Source organism: Bombus vancouverensis, unplaced genomic scaffold (genome assembly GCF_051014615.1).
Source record: "Bombus vancouverensis nearcticus unplaced genomic scaffold, iyBomVanc1_principal scaffold0029, whole genome shotgun sequence".
NCBI lineage: Eukaryota > Metazoa > Arthropoda > Insecta > Hymenoptera > Apidae > Bombus > Bombus vancouverensis.
In genome coordinates, this window is record NW_027468920.1 from 497,925 (window position 1) to 517,998 (window position 20,074).

At 39.8% G+C, this 20,074-nt stretch overlaps 1 long non-coding RNA gene across 1 annotated transcript; it reads right to left on the reverse strand.

The window, feature by feature from the left end:
* Positions 1-3,199: 3,199 nt before the first annotated feature.
* Positions 3,200-6,250, reverse strand: LOC143304297 (uncharacterized). Its single transcript, XR_013061029.1, has 3 exons — positions 5,862-6,250; positions 4,997-5,079; positions 3,200-4,762 (listed from the first exon to the last, which is right to left on the reverse strand). It is a non-coding gene; the product is annotated as an uncharacterized LOC143304297 (long non-coding RNA).
* Between the last annotated feature and the right edge of the window lie 13,824 nt (positions 6,251-20,074).

Below are 20,074 nucleotides of genomic sequence, written 5' to 3' on the forward strand. Positions count from 1 at the left end.
ACAACCGCCAAGATCGAAGATCGCTACCTCCATCGCAGAATTTTTTGAATTCTACAAGACAAAATATCACGTGTAACTATTGCAAAAAACCAGGGCATCTAGTGAAAGACTGTTACAAATTTAAAGCCCGAGTAGATGCCGGATTAATCGTACCCTATGCTTCGAGACCATCGGGAAACCAAACACGTCCTTCGGGAGAATGGGGCGAGCCACGAAGGAACGATACGCCGAATCGCCCAAGAGTACAGGCGGCAACCAGGCGACCGGCGCCGACGGCAACAAACACAACAAGGACAGCCATCCCCGCGAGATCGACTCCACCACCCATAACGAGAGACAGAGCGAACGCAATGCCGACCATAAGATCGAACGAACAACCACTAAATATTGTGGGGGAGTCATCCCACAACCAAACGAGGTCACAGACAGAGAATCCAGAATCTCAAGGCAAAAGGAAAAGAGTGAAGCACAAGCAACCGGCGAAGGAAAATCATCAGGAGTTGAATTCAGATTCGGAAGGCGACCTCTCCGAATTATTTCAATAAAATTTAACGATTCCCCAACGACCCCAACTGCACGAATAGTTTCCCCAGATCTAAAGACTAAGACGAGTTTATTATTAGACTCTGGATCGGAAATCAACATTATCAAGAAACCTGCTATACTCGATTCAGCCATCATCGACGAAAAGGAATCAATCGAAGTGCGAGGAATTACGGCAACGAGCCTGGTCTTCTTAGGGCAGACGGTAATACAGATTGCGGGCCATCCGGTTGTTTTTCATGTAGTCGATGATTCATTGCTAATCGATCAAGACGGAATCCTAGGATCCGAATTTTTTGCAGGTTGTAAGGCTCGTTTAGATTATGAGGGAAAACATATCAGATGGGGAAATATTTATATTCCCTTCGATACTAAAGAAAAAATAATTATACCGAAGCGAAGTTCAATAACGTGTTCGATTAATATCGCTAATCCAGAGATAAAAGAGGGATTTATTCCAAGAATCGAGCCGAACAAGGGAATCTATCTTGGTAATGCAGTTGTGAGGAATCATAAAGGAAAAGGTTACATAAGAGTAATAAATACTACTTCGAGAGATTACGTATTTACAACACCAACGATGGTAATTAAAGAATTTGAAAATCCCCCCCCCCCCCCGCCCCCGCTTCCTAGGACAGCGTGCAATACAGTTCTAAGATCGGAGGAAAGTAGATACGATAAAATAAATGAGTTACTACGACTCGAACATTTGAACGAAGAAGAAAAGAAAAATGCTAAAAAATTGATTCGTAATAATCAAGATAGGTTTCATATTCCAGGAGATACATTGGAAGCAACCGAAGTTCTGGAACATAGGATAATTACAACGGATAATATACCCATCAATACTAAACAGTATCGATATCCACCAATACATCGAGAAGAAATAAATCGACAGGTCCAAGAACTACTAGATACGGACGTAGTGGAACCATCAATATCTCCATATAACTCCCCGTTATGGATTGTGCCCAAAAACCCGATTCGCAAGGAAATAAGCGCTGGAGATTAGTCATCGATTATAGAAAATTGAACGATAAAACGTTTGGCGATGCCTTCCCACTACCCAACATTACAGAAATATTGGATCAATTAGGAAGTGCAAAATATTTTTCCACGTTTGACTTGGCATCGAGCTTTCACCAGATCCGTATGTCACAGGAAGATGCCCACAAAACTGCATTTTCGACACCATACGGGCATTTTCAATTCAAAAGAATGCCCTTTGGATTAAAAGATGCCCCAGCAACATTTCAACGTTTGATGAATTCAATATTATCTGGTCTGCAAGGAATAGAACTATTCGTCTATCTGGATGACATAGTGCTTTATTCCACGTCTCTCCAAGAACACGAAATTAAATTTAATAAATTAATGGAAAGACTGAGGAAAGCTAAATTACGATTACAACCTGATAAGTGCGAATTTTTACGACACGAGGTGAATTATTTAGGACATATAATTAGTGAGGATGGCGTGAAACCCGACCCAAAGAAAGTCGAAGCCGTATCAAAATTTCCACGACCAAAGAGGGCGAAAAATATCAAACAATTTCTGGGACTAGCAGGATATTACAGAAGATTTATACCCCGATTTCCCCAATGTCGCGAAACCATTGACACAACTATTAAAGAAAGACACTTCCTTTAAATGGACAGAAAATCAAGAAAACGCATTCAATAATTTAAAGACAGCGTTAGTGACGAAACCCATCCTGCAATATCCAGACTTTTCGAAACCCTTTAACCTTACTACAGAGGCATCAGGATATGCAATAAGCGGTGTACTGAGTCAAGGGCCAATCGGAAAGGATTTGCCGATTGCGTATGCCTCAAGGCTATTAAATTCCGCCGAACAAAACTACTCTACCATAGAAAAGGAGTGTCTGGCAATTGTTTACAGCGCAATGCACTTCCGACCGTATCTTTACGGAAGAAAGTTTACCATCGTAACCGATCATAAACCTTTAGTGTGGATGCATTCTATCAAAGATCCTACTTCAAGAATTTGGAAATGGAAATTAAAGTTATCGGACTTCGAATTTGATATTGTATACAAAGAAGGCAGGGCGAACGCAAACGCAGACGCATTATCTAGGAACCCTCCGGAAGTTTGTTTACCAATCAGAAAGAGAGAGGAAGTCTCACCGATTCGCTATCCTGTCTCAAAAAGATTCGAAATAGATACGTCAACCGAAGACTCTCACATATTCGAAGCTAAACCACACGTCTTGCCTCAATCCAGTGATTCTAAAAATCAAGGAAAGGGTTTTACCCGAAAACATTTTACAATAGAAGAAACCCCCATAAAATATTTAGACCAAGCATTAGCAGAAATCGATGTAAGTACAGATAGAGAAATAACCAATCGAGAAAAAGAAGGCACGGATACAACAAGCGAAAAAGAGACCTCCACTGTAATTCCAGAACTAATTCAACAACGAGAAAAGGACACGAGACCTACGATAATTGCGGAACTAAGAATTTCAGAAACCCGAGACTCAATTGCGAGAGTAAATGACCATAAAGTAGTATTTATAGATATACATGGCAATCCGATAGATAAAGGAGCCTTACAAATGAAGGAAACGGGAAAATTACCTCGTTATGAAGATTTAATGTTAGAAAAAGCAAGATTGAATTACGATACTGGAAAATACATTGTATTCCTACCGATAAAGGAAAATAGAAATATTCCAATAACACCAGAAAATTTATTAAACTCGCTAAGATCTCTATTAGACGCAGTAAATGAAAAACAGTTAACTTCGTTCAGCATTAGCAAAGGAAACTTGGAGGAAATACCCTGGCGATATACAATCAGAAAATTAAAGGAAATATTTACGGAAAAAACCTTAACCATCACCATTTGCACTGGGGAAGTAATTACCCCATCTGTGGAAGCGCGGAACAACATAATACGAGAAAAACATGAATCAAGCGTAGCAGGACACAAAGGAATAACAAAAACTTATCAAAGAATACGACAACATTACTATTGGGAAAATATGAAAAAGGAAATTCAAGATTACGTAAGAACATGTAAGGAATGTCAATTGAAGAAACTCACAAGAATAAAAGCAAAGCAACCAATGGTACTTACAGACACACCAGGTAAAGCGTTCGATAAGGTTAGTATGGATATTATAGGTCCATTACCAAAAACCCAAAAGGGAAACGAATATATATTAACTATCCAAGACTTATTAACAAAATACTCAATTGGGATTCCACTAGGAGGAATCTCTTCAGCGGAGATAGCGGACGTTCATGTAAAGCGATTTATTTGTCGTTTCGGGTCACCGAGAGCTATTCTCACTGATCAAGGAACGAACTTTACATCCTCACTAATGAAGAAAGTAGCAAAGAGATTCCGCATCAAACAATATACCACGACGGCATATCATCCACAAAGTAACGGTTCAATCGAAAGATCTCACCACGTGCTGATAGAATATCTCAAATTATACATTGAAAATTCCAAAAATTGGGACGAATGGGTAGAATTAGCTATGTTTTCCTATAATACCTCTGTACACGAAGGAACGAAATTCTCCCCGCACGAATTAGTTTTTGGACATCTAGCCAGAGAACCTACTGGTGAAGTAATAATCGAAGAGAACATGGAACCAACTTACGCAGAATATGTCGAAGATCTGTTCGATAAAATTAACACCGTACAACGAATGGCAAGAGAAAATTTGATAAAATCCAAACTAAGATCAAAAGAATATTACGACCGACGAATCAACCCCCAAGATTTTAAAGTAGGAGATTCGATATATTTACTAAAAGAACCCAGTAAAGGAAAATTCTCCGATCAATATACTGGACCATACAAAGTGCTAGAAATCTTGCAGAACCAAAACGTCAAGATCGAAGTAAAAGGGATTCCGCGAACGGTGCATTTAAACAAGTTAAAACTAGCGCATAATCGAAATAAGCAATGAATAAAGCGATTTCAGTGGGCAACGTAGTGCGGTAGTATATGTTATAGTGCTGTTCGTCGAATACTACAGATATCGAACACCTAAAAGGAAAAAGGAAAATTATTATACGTGTTTCAATTATTGCTTAAATATAAAACGTGTTAACTCAATGAACAATTAACTAGTGAAAGTGAAAGTTACCTTGTGAACAAGTGATCAACATACAAGAAAGTGTACGTGCAAGTATAGGTTATGGATCGTTGTTCGTGGAACACAATGTATGACAGCTACCTAAAATAAGTGAATAAATTAGTTTCAATTGTCTCGGTGCAAAATACAAGGTTACTAAATGTTATAATTATATTATGGATAAATCAAAAGGAGGTGTAACACTGTTCGTCGAATAATACAGATAGCGAAAACCTAAAAAGAAAAAGGGAAAATTATTATGTGTACTCCAATTATTGTTTGAATATACAACATGTCGATTCAATAAATAATTAAAAGAGGGGAAGTGAAAGTTACCTTGTAAACAAGTAATCATCATACAAGAAGGTCTACATGCAAAATAGGTTATGGCTCCCTGCTTGCGGAACACCATGTACCAGCTGAAAATAAACGAACGAATTAACTTCAATTGCCTTAATGCAAAGAGCAGCATCGCTAAATGTTATAACGGTGCTGTGGAGGCGTGGCACCGTTCGTCGAATGACACAGATAGCGGAAACTTGGAAAAAGAAAAGAAGTTTATTACGAGTGTTCCAATTACTGTTTGAATGTAAAACGTGTTAGTTCAACGAATAACGAAAACAGTGAAAGTGCAACTTACCTCGTGAACAATCAATCACCATACAAGGAAGTGTACATGCATGGATTTCGCAGATTAACAAGAAGAAATAAAATAGCTGATAAATATAGAAAGTGGTTAGAAAATAATTAAGATAGATTAATTGAGAGTTAGTAATAAATATAACCGGAGTAAAAGGATATTTTATTATGTATTAATCTACGTAGTATTGTTATATTATTATATCTAACATGTAGAAATGGATTTTGTACGCATATATGTATATAATTCCAATCCAAGTAGTATTCATAATATTTATTTTCACTGATAACAAGTACGTAAAACCTAAAATAAAACAAAGGTATTAACAATAAAAAAAAAACAAAAAAAAAAGAAAAAGGGGAAGAAGAAAAAAAAAGAAGAAGAAAAAGGAAAGAAAAAAATATAATATATATAAATATAAAATTTTCTTTTTCTATAAAAGGTTATTCCTATTTCTGATAAACTCGAGAAATGAAAACATTGTACCATGATACACTGACGCAAAGATACACACCACACAGAAGAAACTAATAGAGAACGCTTTAAGCTTGGCAAACTTACCGCCCGACGAATTTGCATACACCATAACCAAAACCCAGGACACATGGCTTTGATTGTTATTTAATAAGGTTTTGGGTTTATAAAATAACGATTCACTTAGATTCGTTTTCTCCAATATATTTCAGTCTTATAACACGTCTTACCACACAGGAATCTCCAAGTCAATAGAACAACGTGGTCGACTTCTAAGACAAAAGAGCGTCGTTAGAAGTCGTACCAACTCAGCTTGTAGTAAGCAGCGATCGTACCAACTTAACATTTCTCAACACTCCCCTTTGATCGCTAGTTTCTACAAGCCCCATAGCTTTGGTAAATTGCTGAGTCTTAATCCTATTTAGGCCTTTGGTGAGAATGTCAGCCACATTCTCAGGACTAGGTACATAAGTATAATCTAGTATCCCCCTCGATACGCAGTTCTTAACGTAAAAGTAACGCACTTGGACGTGCTTAGAACTCTCAGCAACTATTTCGTCCTTTGACCATGAAATAGCTCCGATATTATCGCAGAATATCTTGCAGGGGCGAGGGCAATATGACAGTTGACCCAATTCCTTTAACAGTAAAGAAATCCACACTGTTTCCCTTGCTGCTTCCTGCATTGCCACAAATTCCGCTTCGCACGTCGATTGAGCTATAATCGGTTGTTTTTTGGATAGCCAGGATATCGCACCACCAGCGAGTATGAAAACATACCCGCTCCTGGATTTCCTGTCTACCGTACAACCCGCAAAATCCGAGTCGCAAAGCACCTTCAGATGTTGCCCGGTCCTTTGGTATACTAACTTCAAGTCTTTGGTCTTTAGTAAATATCTGAATACCCGCTTCACTGCTTTCCAATCGGATACAGTCGGATTCGCGAATCTTTGGCTTAGTTTCCCTATTGCACACGCAACATCAGGACGACTTACAGTAGCTACATACATTATGTGCCCCACAGCTTGTTCATATAATTTACTGTCGAAAGGCTCATCACGTTCAATATCAAAACCAGCCTCACATTCTCTAGCTAGCGGTGTCGACACTCCCACCACCCCAACCTCACGAGTAATGTCAAACAGATCCAGCATTTGACCTATCTGTACAGATTGATCGAATACTACAGTGGTGCTGTTTGGCTTACTCAGTTGGATGGACAGAAATTGAGTGTCTACACCTAGCATTCTAACATCTAATTTGTCCTTAATCCTAGTTTTGAATATCTCAATCCACTCATTCGTCCCAAACACAAGGATGTCGTCCACATACACAGCTACAATAAATTTTTTAGACGCATCCACATACACACATGGACCACTCACTCATGGGTTCAGACTCATACCTCTTAAAATGCTATTGATGTGTCTAAACCACATTCTTCCAGCTTGCTTCAGTCCATACAGGCTCTTTTTGAGCTTACACACAAATTTAGTTCTGTCTTTACCTGGAACTCTAAAGAGTTCTGGTTGCTCCATGTGTATATCCTCATCCAGAGGGTTGTTGAGATACGCACATTCCACATCGATGTGCTCGTAAACCCACTCATTTTCCGCACATAGAGCAAGCAGAATTCTTAGAGTTCTGCGTTTTGCTATTGGATTAAAGGTTTCTGAATAATCTACTCCAGGCCTCTGCCAGAATCCCCGAGCTACTAGCCTAGCCTCATACCTATCAGGGTCTCTCTTTATCACAAGCACCCACTTACAGTCTATAACGTTTTTATTTAAGGGTCTTTGCACAATGTCCCACACATCTTTACTTTTTAGATTGTCTAGTTCCTTCCTTATTGCATCAGTCCATTTTTGAGCGTCTGGCCCCCTCAGGGCTTCATACACATTCACAGGTACACACACGTTTTGAGTTTTACAAACAGTCGCAGTGTGAGCACAACAATCACATATTCTTGGTTTGTGTAGTCTTGCCGACCTCCTCGGCACAAACGGTACACTCACAGTATTCACTGGATTGTCCTCACACGTTAAACTGTCCATAAAGTAGTCGGTTTCCCCTTCGTCGTTTTCTCCGTCACTCTGTGTCTCGACGTCAGTTTGACCGGCTTCTCCCCTATGTTCAAAGGTTTCTACATCCCATATCCATTCCGAGGACTTATCCTTTATATGGTTAGTTTCCGCCTTAGCGCTCTTGTAGGGAAACGTGTTCTCCTCGAACCTGACATGACAGGATATTATCACCTTTTGGATCTTCGGTAGGTAAATTCTATAACCTTTGACCTGTCTGTCATATTCCACAAATATCCCCTCATCCGCTCTGCTCTCGAATTTTCCTCCGCTTGGACTCTTTAGATGCCAGACTCTGCATCCAAACACTCTCAGTCTGTTTATCTCCCCTTGGAGGTCACATCCCTTACCCTTCCATAATTCCAGTGGGATCTTGTCTCCGATGGCAGCGGATGGGCATAGGTTTCTTATGTGGCATGCCGTGTTCACAGCCTCCCCCCACAGATAGTCAGGGAGTCCAGATTGGATGAGTAAACATCTGGACATCTCGACCAGGGTTCTGTTCGCTCGTTCAGAGACCCCATTTTGTTCAGGGTTTCTAGGAACAGTTTTCCTGTGTAAGATGCCTTTCTCCTTCAGGTAGTTCTCGAAGTTTTCTCCTGTGTACTCACCCCCGTTATCTGTTTGAAGGGCACTTATCTTGGATTGGTGTAAAGCCTCCACCTCCGCCTGGTACTCCTTGAAGCACTTGAGTACTTCATTCTTCCTACTGATGATTCTAACGTTGACACATGTGGTGGGCTGTCTTCGGAAATGGTACTTTTGTCATTTTCCCTTTCACGCAGACCCCGCATGGTTCCTCATGTATCCTAGAGCCCTCCTTCACGTTCCTCACAGGGATCTTTCTCATCGCGTCCCCATGTAGATGACCTAACCTCTCATGCCATGACACGATACCTTTGTACGCCTTAGCTTCAATAACCTCGGCGTGGTCGTCATCATTTCCAGGTTCTTCTTGATCGTTCTCCATGGAAACGTTTGCTACATGCCTCTCAGGTGGTATTGTCTCTAGGTAGTACACGTTGTCTCCTACCTTTGAGTTAAATACCACATCCCCATGCCAATTGAGTGATCGAGATTAGATTTACATCTAATTCAGGCACCCACAGGGCGTTCGACAAGGATAGACTCCACCCGCCACAGGCTTTGGTCATCTTCACGACGATCGTGCCTTTTCCCTTGACTTCCAGGTACCCCTTACCAATCCGGATCTGTCCAGTCGCAGGCACGAAGTCCACGAACCGATACCTATCCGGGGTCATATGGTTTGAGGCTCCCGAGTCAAGATAGCTGATCCTGTCCCTTTCCACGTGGTTGATAGATGATAAAGCCAGTGTGGAGATAAGTCCCTTGGATCTCGGTTTATCTTCCGATCCTTTCTCCACTTTGTTTTCTGGGTCTTTCTCTTCCTTGTCTTCTTTTCCCTCATGGCAGTTGTACGATATGTGGCCTCGTTTTCCACATTTATAGCATTTTTTATCCTAAGGGTTTTTGTGCTTTTTCTTAGCGCCATCTTGATTTTGTTGGGGCTTGGTCTTCGATTGTTTGCAAGCCGCCATTGCACTGTTCTTCTCGGAGGGACCCATGGCCGCTTCCATTCTCCTTTCCTCAAGTAGGAGATCGGATTTCACGACCCTCGAGGTTAGATTCTTATCGAGTCTCACCGTCCTAAGATATGTCGCGTAGTTTGGGTCCGCCACGAGGCCGGCTAAGATGAAACACGCCATCATGTGGTCTTCGATTCTTAAACCTGCGTTTAATCCTAACTGGATTAATACCGCAATTACAATGCGCGTTCAAAGATAAAATTTTCTTTTTACTTAGTCGCGGCTCTCTTTTCTTGACCGAAAAACTAAAGACACCGAAGCGCAAAATACTATACAAAATTTCTAAAGATGAGCGCAATAACGAACGTAATAACAATGAACACAAAGAGTGAACAAAATAATTATGAACTGTAATAACGAAGATCGCAATAATAATGAACAAAGAATAATGAACGGTAATAACAATGATCACTATAATAATGAGCGAAGAATAATGAACGAAGAATAATGAACGTAATAAGAATGTTCACCGGAATAATAATGAGCAATGAACGTAATAAGAATGTTCACCAGAATAATAATGAGCAATGGACGTAATAAGAATGTTCACCGGAATAATAATGAGCCCTGCTCTACGTTGCTTTGCTTATTTATGCCATCCCCCACGGGGTGGTGGTCCGCTGGGGGTACGCTTATGATTGTGTTTGCGATTTTGATGTTTTTCCCTTTCTTGTTGTTTCCCTAGGTTTCGGTGATCGACGTTCGAACAATGTTTGCGGAGGCATTTCCATCAGAGGTTCCTTATTATTATTATTTTTTTCCTTTTATATGTCTTTTGCTTTTATGTATGATATATATATATATTTTTTTTTAAATGTGATATCTATTTTATGTTTGTTAAATATATGTATTTTTAATTTTATATTTCCCCCTTTTTAATTAATTATATATATATATATATATATATATATATATATATATATATATATATACATGTCGGGTTTACATTAGAATTAGGGTTAGGGGCGTGAATCATCTTACTCGAAGAATAGGGTCTGCGTGTGGCGAGCCACGGGACAGAAACCGTTGGAATGTTTACTGTCGCGTGTCGCCACGAATATTTCTTTTAAGGAGAGCTATAGAATTACTCCATACCTTTGTTAAACAAAGCGTTCATCCCGTAACCGCGGCTACGTTCGGCGACTGGCTGTCGCCTCGAGCCCAAGCTCATTATCACAACTCTCGAACAATTACAATCGGATTGAATAACTACAATTGTTCAATTACAGACTCCGGTGTTCTTTCATCTCCGACATATATATATTTTTTACATTTGTAGTTGCGCACTGATTTTATTAAAGAAAAGTGTTAAGAATGTGTTTTCATGATTTATTTCTCGCGACTGACTTCCATTAATCCCTAATATTCCTGTCGCAATACGCGTGTAAATCTAACATGGCTGCTCATAAATGTCATCAGTAAAGTTATAGTGACGGGTCTTTAGTTTTGCTTGATATCGAAGTAATTTTCCGTCTGCCGCTCGTTTTTCCTTATTCTACCGCAATTAGAACATTTATTTATTAATATTGTTTTAAAGTGACAAAAGTATTGTTCGTGTGAATATACGTATATATATATATATATATATATATGTCGGGTTAACATTAGGATTTAAGGCGCGTAACGATTCTTCGTTTGAATTAGCCATTGTTTTACAAAACAGAGAATATATTTACACGAATAAACAAGGTTTTACAAATATTATGAATAATGAATTCTTATAAATGATATGATTGATTAACAAATGATAAATTAGATTATTAATTAGATTAAAGAATAATAAGTTTTATCGAACAATAAAATAAACGAATAATATATCTTACGATTTACTAATTTAACGAATAATGAAAATTAACGATTGATAAATTTACAAATATTGAATTTAATTTACGCTATAAACAATGATCCGGGGTTCAAACGAATCCACGGTCAACGGGAAAACTTTAAACAATTTTTATAACACAAAAAATACGTTTGCTGAATCACTCGGAAAATTACTCGATGTATCACTTTCCAAGGCGATCACACGAATGCTCTCTGATTAAAATCTTTTTCGTAATCCGACTGCATTTGTTTTTTATATTCTCGCTGGAAACATCGAGAAGGTTCCAATCGTTGTTGCTAGGCAATATCTGTCAGAAGTTTGTTATATACTCCGTGGAAACATTGAGAAAGATCCAAACGCCGTTGCTAGGCAGTTTCTGTCTGGAGATTGATTCCTCATACAACGTGTGTCCCATTATATCGACATCTCTAAAGTACAATTCTATGTGATTTCTAGGGAGAACAATACAACCGATCCACACCTTCGTCAGGCAAAACGTTTATCCCGTGACCGTGGCTACGTTCAGCGACCAGTTGTCACCTCGAACCCACTTTCGCTTTTCACAAATGTCAAACAATTACAGATGACAATTACTTAATTACAGTTATGATAAAATCTGGGCTAAAGCATTAAAAGGCTTCCTCAAAATTGCATAGGGAAGGCTCCGGTTTTCATTTCATCTCCGACATATATATATATATATATTTATGTTGTGTGTCATTTTAATATGGCTAATGTTTTGTAATTCTTCGATTGCGTTATTTATTGTTTTGAGTAGTTTATTTTATAGAGTATTCGATAATATAAAACATACGCGCACACATACATATATATATATATATACACGTATTCATATGCATATTTCTCCTGGCAGTGTAGTATTCATACGAAATGAAATGTCAATTATTTATTTATCCTTTACCGGAATGTAGGCCAGTTTTAAGTATGTATCTTAGATTATCGATTTGAATCAATAATGTAGAATGCGCATACATTAATAGTAGTTTAGTTTAGAATATAATTTATATATTTATATATAGACATGCATGTTCCGTAATATAGTTCTTATTTTATAATTCTTTACCGGAATGTAGGCTAGTTTTAAGTATGTATCTAAGATTATCAGTTTGATAGAATTCGCACACATATATATATTTCTGACAATGTAACCTTCATTTCTTTAATAATACAATATTGTATGTTTTATGTATTCGTTAAACTATTAGTTTTTGACTTCATGTATACTTATATTTCATAAATTGATAATATTGTATTTATTGCATAGTATTGGAAGCACTGTCTCTAATATTTACTAGGTTATTACATGTTCGGCATATATGTTTATACTTATATGTAACTCTCCAAATTGATTGATTGAAATATATTTATATATATATATATTCCTGGCGTTTCAATTATTTTCCCCTTTTGTAGTTATTCTTATTTCCTGGTTTATTTAGAATTGTGTGTATATGTATTTTGTTTATTGGTTGGATCCGTCAATCGCCCTCGTTTTGTTAATCCTTCCTTTTGTTTCGTAGTGCCGTGTGTTCGTTTGTGCATTCAAATCCTTATTCGCGTGTTTTGTATAGAATGGTTTTCTTGTTCTTGTTACGGCGCGTGCGGAGCGCGGGACGTGACACCCCCGCCCTTGGAGTTCAAATTTCCAAAGGAAATTTGACTGATGGTATCTCTGAGTTCGCTCAAGGCGGACGTAGATGTCGTTGGTAGTTGAGTGACTACCGGTGTTATCGATATCCCTTGAGGTTGTGCAGTTTGATCATCGATATTTCGTCTTCTTTTGAGGTATAGTAGCGGGTGGGTGACTGAGCCGCATATTGCTCCTAATAGGGCGATTCCGCATTCGTAAGTTTCACGTAACTGGTATCCGTGTGCGGCTATATATATTATTGTCTTGATTAGTTTAAATATTGCGAGTATTCCAAATATTGCTGCACTGACAGTTCCAAATTCCATAAAACCAGTCCATAAGCTTGATACGGTATTTTTCGCTATTGTCGTTAATGTGTTTTGTCCATCATTCCCAGGATGTTTACTGTTCCAGGGACGATTGTTTTTCCTGTTGCTCCTCTGGCCAATGCGTTCAAGACTGCAGATTTTCTGCCGGGAACATGACGTGGTCCCGTAGTGCATCGAGGTCTTTTGGGTATACATTCCGCTCGTGGCCAACGACGATGGTGCTGAATATCGCCACGTTTGGCGCACGTCCGGGCGGAGTTCCTGTGGTGCGATTCCTTTGCCAAACGGGTAGTTCCGAGTAGCATTTTGTTGTATGTCGTACCTTTACTTGTACCGGAATGCATTTGACTATATGGACCGCTTCTCCTGCGATCAAAGCCATGTGTCCTGGGTTTTGGTTATGGTGTATGCAAATTCGTCGGGCGGTAAGTTTGCCAAGCTTAAAGCGTTCTCTATTAGTTTCTTCTGTGTGGTGTATCTTTGTGTCAGTGTATCATGGTATAATGTTTTCATTTCTCGAGTTTATCAGAAATAGGAATAACCTTTTATAGAAAAAGAAAATTTTATATTTATATATATTTGTTAAGGAAATTCGAGGATATGGGAATACAAATTATTGCCTACATTTCCCACACAACAGTTATACATCTATATTACTCTCTGAAGAACGTCTTGCACGCACGCTGGTCGCCAACCGACTATCCTAGATTCTTCTAACATCTGGCAACAGTCTTTTGTCTCCACTAAGACCTTGACGCCCTCTGGCCCTTACACACACACTCTCATGTACAGTGTAAATGTATCACTTCCCTAACAACGTTATATTTTTTTTCTTTCCTTTTTTCTTCTTCCCCTTTTTCTTTTTTTTTTTTTGTTTCCTTTTATTGTTAAAACCTTTGTTTTATTTTAGGTTTTACGTACTTGTTATCAGTGAAAATAAATATTATGAATACTACTTGGATTGTAATTATATACATATATGCGTACGTATTGGTAAGTAGTATAAATGAGATTTGTTTTATTGTTATAAATATATAAGTATATATCATCAATAGGAACAAATATCACAAATGTACCTTGTTTTCGAGTATATATATATATATATATATATATATATATATATATATATATATATATATGTGCGTGCAATGGTAAATATGACGGCTTATTTTTATGAGTCACTTGCATTATCAATGGAAGTGAATGTTATAAATACCGCCTACTTTACAACATGCGTGTATATATATATAGTGGTGAACATAAGTGAAAATTATATGCATAGTTATAAATGTTGTTTGTTTACAGGTGGATAGCATCAGTGTTTGGTTTCGTGAGTGGCGTACAAATACTTTACAGTTCCACTGTGTGGATTGCTATTCATGTCCTTCCATCCGTCGTTCAGAAAATGGTTGATGAGTTCGCCATCAGTTCTGTACACACATATAAAAATAGTTAATGTATATATGTAGTATCGTGAGTGAGAGGCCTGGGAGTTGGCGGGTGAACCGCGTGGAATGTCGCGAGAGCCGAGGCGTTTGTTTTTGATCGCGTAGTTTTGGAAAGAGGAGACCTACGTGATCTTGGCCACGAGCGGTTGCCAAGGGACGGGAGAAAAGGAATCAACAAACGGAGTTTGCGAGTGGCGTTGCCGAGAGAGTGTTGATTGCATTTTGTGAAAGTCGAGTCGTTATCTAATTATTTAGTTGTGCTGTTTTCTGTACGTTTGGTGTGAATAGTTCAGGTTGAACAACAATCGTCTTTTTCTGTCCGATTAACATCTGTATCATCCATTCCTTGTAAATATATTATATCACGATATTACATTTTTGGGGGCTCGTCCGGGATTGGACAAGACAGAAAACGAAACGGTTTAACAGAGCTATTCGAGCTAGTTGTGAATTTACCGGTACGCGGTGCGATAAAAGACGATATCGTTGACTGTTTAAGTTTGTGTAGTGTGAAAAATGGCAAACGTTGGGGACGAACGATTGTCGGGTGAAGAGGGTTCGACGCTGGAGGAGCTGAGGAGTAAGCTCGCGCGAATGAACCTCCCTATATCTGGTGCGTGGTCAGTGCTGATTGCAAGGCTGAATCGGGCGTGTAGGGCTGGACAATCGTATCCTAAGGGATCGACGGGCGGTGAAGAGCTAACCGGTCAACGAGATTTAGGAAATGTACAGAGAGCTGAGCGTGATTGTAACGAAGATGAAAATTTTGAGAAAATGAATACGAAGGAGTTGAAGGAGCGCCTCGCTAGTTTGGGTTTAAAAACGACGGGAAGAAAAGTAGAATTACGCGCACGGCTTCAAGCGGCCATGGATGGTAATGATATAACGTCGGAAGAAGAAAGCGACGACGAAAGTGAGTATGAAGATGACATAAAAGACGCAGGAGGATACAAGAGAGGTACGCGAAGGGTGTATCAGGACCGTGATGAATATTGTCGAAGGGCATGTGTTGGTTCGACACTGAGTTTTAGAGACGTCGAAGATGCATTAGAGTCGTTTAGTGGCAACAAAGGTGAAAATGTCGAACGATGGTTCGAGTCGTTCGAGGAAGTCGCTGATACGTGCATGTGGTCGGATGGGCAGAAGGCAGTCTACGCGAGGAAGCTGCTGAAGGGATCAGCGAAAATATTTGCGAGCTTCGAGTGTCATGCCAGGACTTGGCATGAGTTGAAGAGGGGGCTAGTGAAAGAATTTTCGAGGAAAGTCAACAGTAGGCAAGTACATCAGAAACTTGAAGAAACAAAAAAGGAGAGTGATGAAGCATGTTTGGCTTACATGTACCGCATGCTCGAAATAGCCAACCATGTGGACATAGAGGAGGAAGCAAAGGTGGAATACATCGTGGATGGAATAATAGACGACGAGAACAATAAGGCTATATTGTACGGCGCTACATCAATCAAAGAGTTGAGGAAGAGGTTAGTGATGTACGAAGAGCAGAAGAGTCGCAGAATAAAGTCGATTGTGAAGCCGGCTAAAACCCAGAAGAACGGGAAGCCCAGTCAATCTGTAGATGCAATGAAGAAAAGAAGATGCTTCATTTGCGGTAGTGAGGATCATGTAAGTGTTATGTGTCCGGAGAGGGGAGAAGGTGTTAGGTGTTCCGAGTGCAGCGGATTTGGACATATTGCAGCGAGGTGTACGGCACGACCGAAAGAGACTTGCGTAGTGTCAAGATCCGAAAAGGGGAAGTATGTGAAGGAAGTGGCGATAGATGATTGTAGGTTTGTGGCACTAGTGGATACGGGTAGTGATCTCACGTTCATTCGATCAGACGAGTATGCGAGGTTAGGGTCACCACCCCTAGGTAAATGCACGCTTAAGTTCGACGGTGTTGGTTCCGCTGGCAATGAGACCTGGGGTGAATTCACCAAGGTAATGACGGTTGATGGGTGTAAACTGCCAATCACTTTGCACGTTGTTTCAAACAAAATATTGACGAAGCACGGCCTGTTGTTAGGCACTGATTTTCTGGATCAGGTAGAGTTACGGGTTAAACGAGGCGAAGTGACTTTCTTGCGGCTTGACGAACAGACTAACAAAGACGTGCCGGATGTGTTTAGAGTTAACGTGGTAGAACAGACCGACGAAACAGACCTAACACACGTACGGGAACCGCATTATCGTGAAGCGATTCGCGATATCGTTAGGGGGTATAGGCCGGAGAAAAAGCGGGACGTTGGGATAACGGCAAAAATCGTTTTAAAGAGTGACAAACCTGTGGTTCGAAGGCCGCGAAGATTGGCGCCTTCGGAGAAAAAAGAGGTGGACGAGTTGATGGAATTATGGACAAATGAAGGCACAATAAAACCGTCAAACTCAGAATATGCAAGTCCCATAGTTGTAGTTAGAAAGAAAGATGGTTCTATCAGAGTCTGTGTTGATTTTCGCGAGCTTAATGAACTTATTGAGTGTCCACATTTCCCATTGCCTTTAATTGATGATATTTTAGATGCATTGCAAGGTACTCAGTTTTTCACAACGTTGGATTTAAAGAATGGTTTTTTTCACGTGTGTTTAGACAAAGACAGCCGAAAATATACATCTTTCGTTACGCCATCGGGGCAATATGAATTTTTGAAGTTGCCGTTTGGTTTAAAGATTTCACCCATTGTGTTTCAGAAGTATATTTCGATGATCTTTAAGGAACTAGTAGGTAAAGGTATTGTTATCGTGTATATGGATGACATTATTATTCTTGCAAAGAATTTAGAGGAGGCGTGGGAACGTTTGCAAATGGTCATAGAGTTAGCTGAGCAGTATGGGCTAATTATAAACTGGGGAAAATGTCGTTTTCTGCAGCAGGAAATTGAATATTTGGGGTATATAGTCTCAAAAAATACCATAAGGCCGTCTACACATAAAACTAGGGCAGTAGCAAACTTTCCCAAGCCAACATCTGTTAAAAAGGTTCAGAGTTTTTTGGGACTTACGGGGTACTTTCGAAAATTTATTAGGGGATACGCGAAGATTGCTAAGCCTTTGACGGATTTGTTGAAAAAGGAGGTAAAATTTCAGTTCGGCGATCGAGAAGTAGAGGCCTTTGAAATCTTGAAAACAGCGCTTGTCAACGAACCAGTGTTAAAGTTGTATAGAATGGGCGCGGAGACTGAGTTGCATACAGACGCGTCCGCAGAGGGTTACGGAGCAATTTTAATGCAACTAGATCTGGACGATGGAAAATTCCATCCGGTCTACTTTGCCAGCGGAAAAACAACTCTCGCCGAGGCAAAGTACACCAGTTACGAACTGGAAGTACTAGCAATTGTAAAAGCGTTGAACAAGTTTAGAATATATCTGTTAGGTATGCCGTTTACTATCGTCACGGATTGCCAAGCGTTTGCTATGACAATGAAAAAGAAAGATTTGTGTGTGCGTGTAGCCAGATGGGCCTTGTTACTAGACGAGTTTAAGTATCAGGTGTGTCATAGGCCAGGTAAAAGCACGCAGCATGTGGATGCTCTGAGTAGAAACCCCCTGCCGAGCACTATGTATGTAACGGAAAGTGAAGACGGGCTGATTGCACGGTTGAGAAGTGCACAGAACAAGGACGTTGAAGTCCGTAGGATTTTAGACGCCGCAACGTGCAATCAGGTCGATGGGTATGTAATAAGGAACAATATTTTGTATAAAGAGTGTAAGGATGATGTGTTAATAGTAGTACCGAAGGCTATGCAGGTTCAGGTAGTCAGGCAGGCGCACGAGCGTGGGCATTTTGGGGTCACCAAAACAGAAGCTATAGTCAAGAAGGACTTTTGGTTTAAGGGGCTACGTGAAAAGGTCGAGCATGTGGTATCTAACTGTCTCGATTGTATCCTAGCCGAACGAAAATTGGGCAAGCAAGAGGGATATCTAAATCCGTTAGACAAAGGTGACACACCGTTAGACACTTACCATATTGACCATGCGGGCCCTATGACAGCTACAAAGAAAAGATACGCACACATCTTTGTAGTAGTGGATGCGTTCACGAAGTTTACGTGGCTTTATCCTACTAGATCTACTGATACCGCGGATGTTATCGATCGACTGAAGAAGCAAGCGGCTGTTTTTGGGAACCCACGACGAATTATCTCTGATCGGGGAACAGCGTTCACATCCAACGCGTTCCAAGAGTATTGCGAAGAAGAAAATATAAAGCATTTATTAGTCACGACGGGGGCGCCGAGGGGGAACGGGCAGGTAGAGAGGGTAAACAGGACACTCATACCTTTACTAAGTAAACTGACTGCCCCTAAACCCGATGATTGGTATAAACATGTCGACCAAGTACAGAAATACCTGAATTTTACATTAAATAGGAGCACGGGAAAAACTCCTTTCCAGCTACTTGTCGGGGTCGAGATGCAAACTAAAGAAGACCCACAGATCCGAAAATTGGTTGAAGAAGAATGGGTGGTGGAAAATTGCTGCTACTCAAGAGGAAAATCGGAGGCACTACAACAAAAGAAGAAAAGGTGCGAAACAGTACCTAAGTGGAGAGTTGGTGGCCATAAAGAGAACGCAGTTTGGCCCAGGATTAAAACTGGGAGGAAGATTTTTGGGTCCGTACCGGATAGTGCGAGCAATGCGGAATGATCGCTACATTGTGGAGAAGGTAGGAGAGCATGAGGGGCCAAAACGGTCATCAACTACTGCTGATTTTATGAAACCTTGGGTCATAAACGCCGAAAGTGACGCATCTGATGACAGCGAGATAGAAGGCAACATCTGAGGGCAGATGTTATTGCAGAATGGCAGAGTGTAGTATCGTGAGTGAGAGGCCTGGGAGTTGGCGGGTGAACCGCGTGGAATGTCGCGAGAGCCGAGGCGATTGTTTTTGATCGCGTAGTTTTGGAAAGAGGAGACCTACGTGATCTTGGCCACGAGCGGTTGCCAAGGGACGGGAGAAAAGGAATCAACAAACGGAGTTTGCGAGTGGCGTTGCCGAGAGAGTGTTGATTGCATTTTGTGAAAGTCGAGTCGTCATCTAATTATTTAGTTGTGCTGTTTTCTGTACGTTTGGTGTGAATAGTTCAGGTTGAACAACAATCGTCTTTTTCTGTCCGATTAACATCTGTATCATCCATTCCTTGTAAATATATTATATCACGATATTACATATATATATTATTTATTTTTTTTTATATATATAATTTTCGTTTGGATCTGTTCCTTTGTACGAATACTGTAGCCCTGTATATAATATAATATATATAATATGTTATAATTATGTTAGTTGTTATTTATTATATATAGTTTCCTTAACTCTCTCCCCCTTTTTCTTGTTTTTTTTTTTTTTTTTTTTTTTTATTAGTAC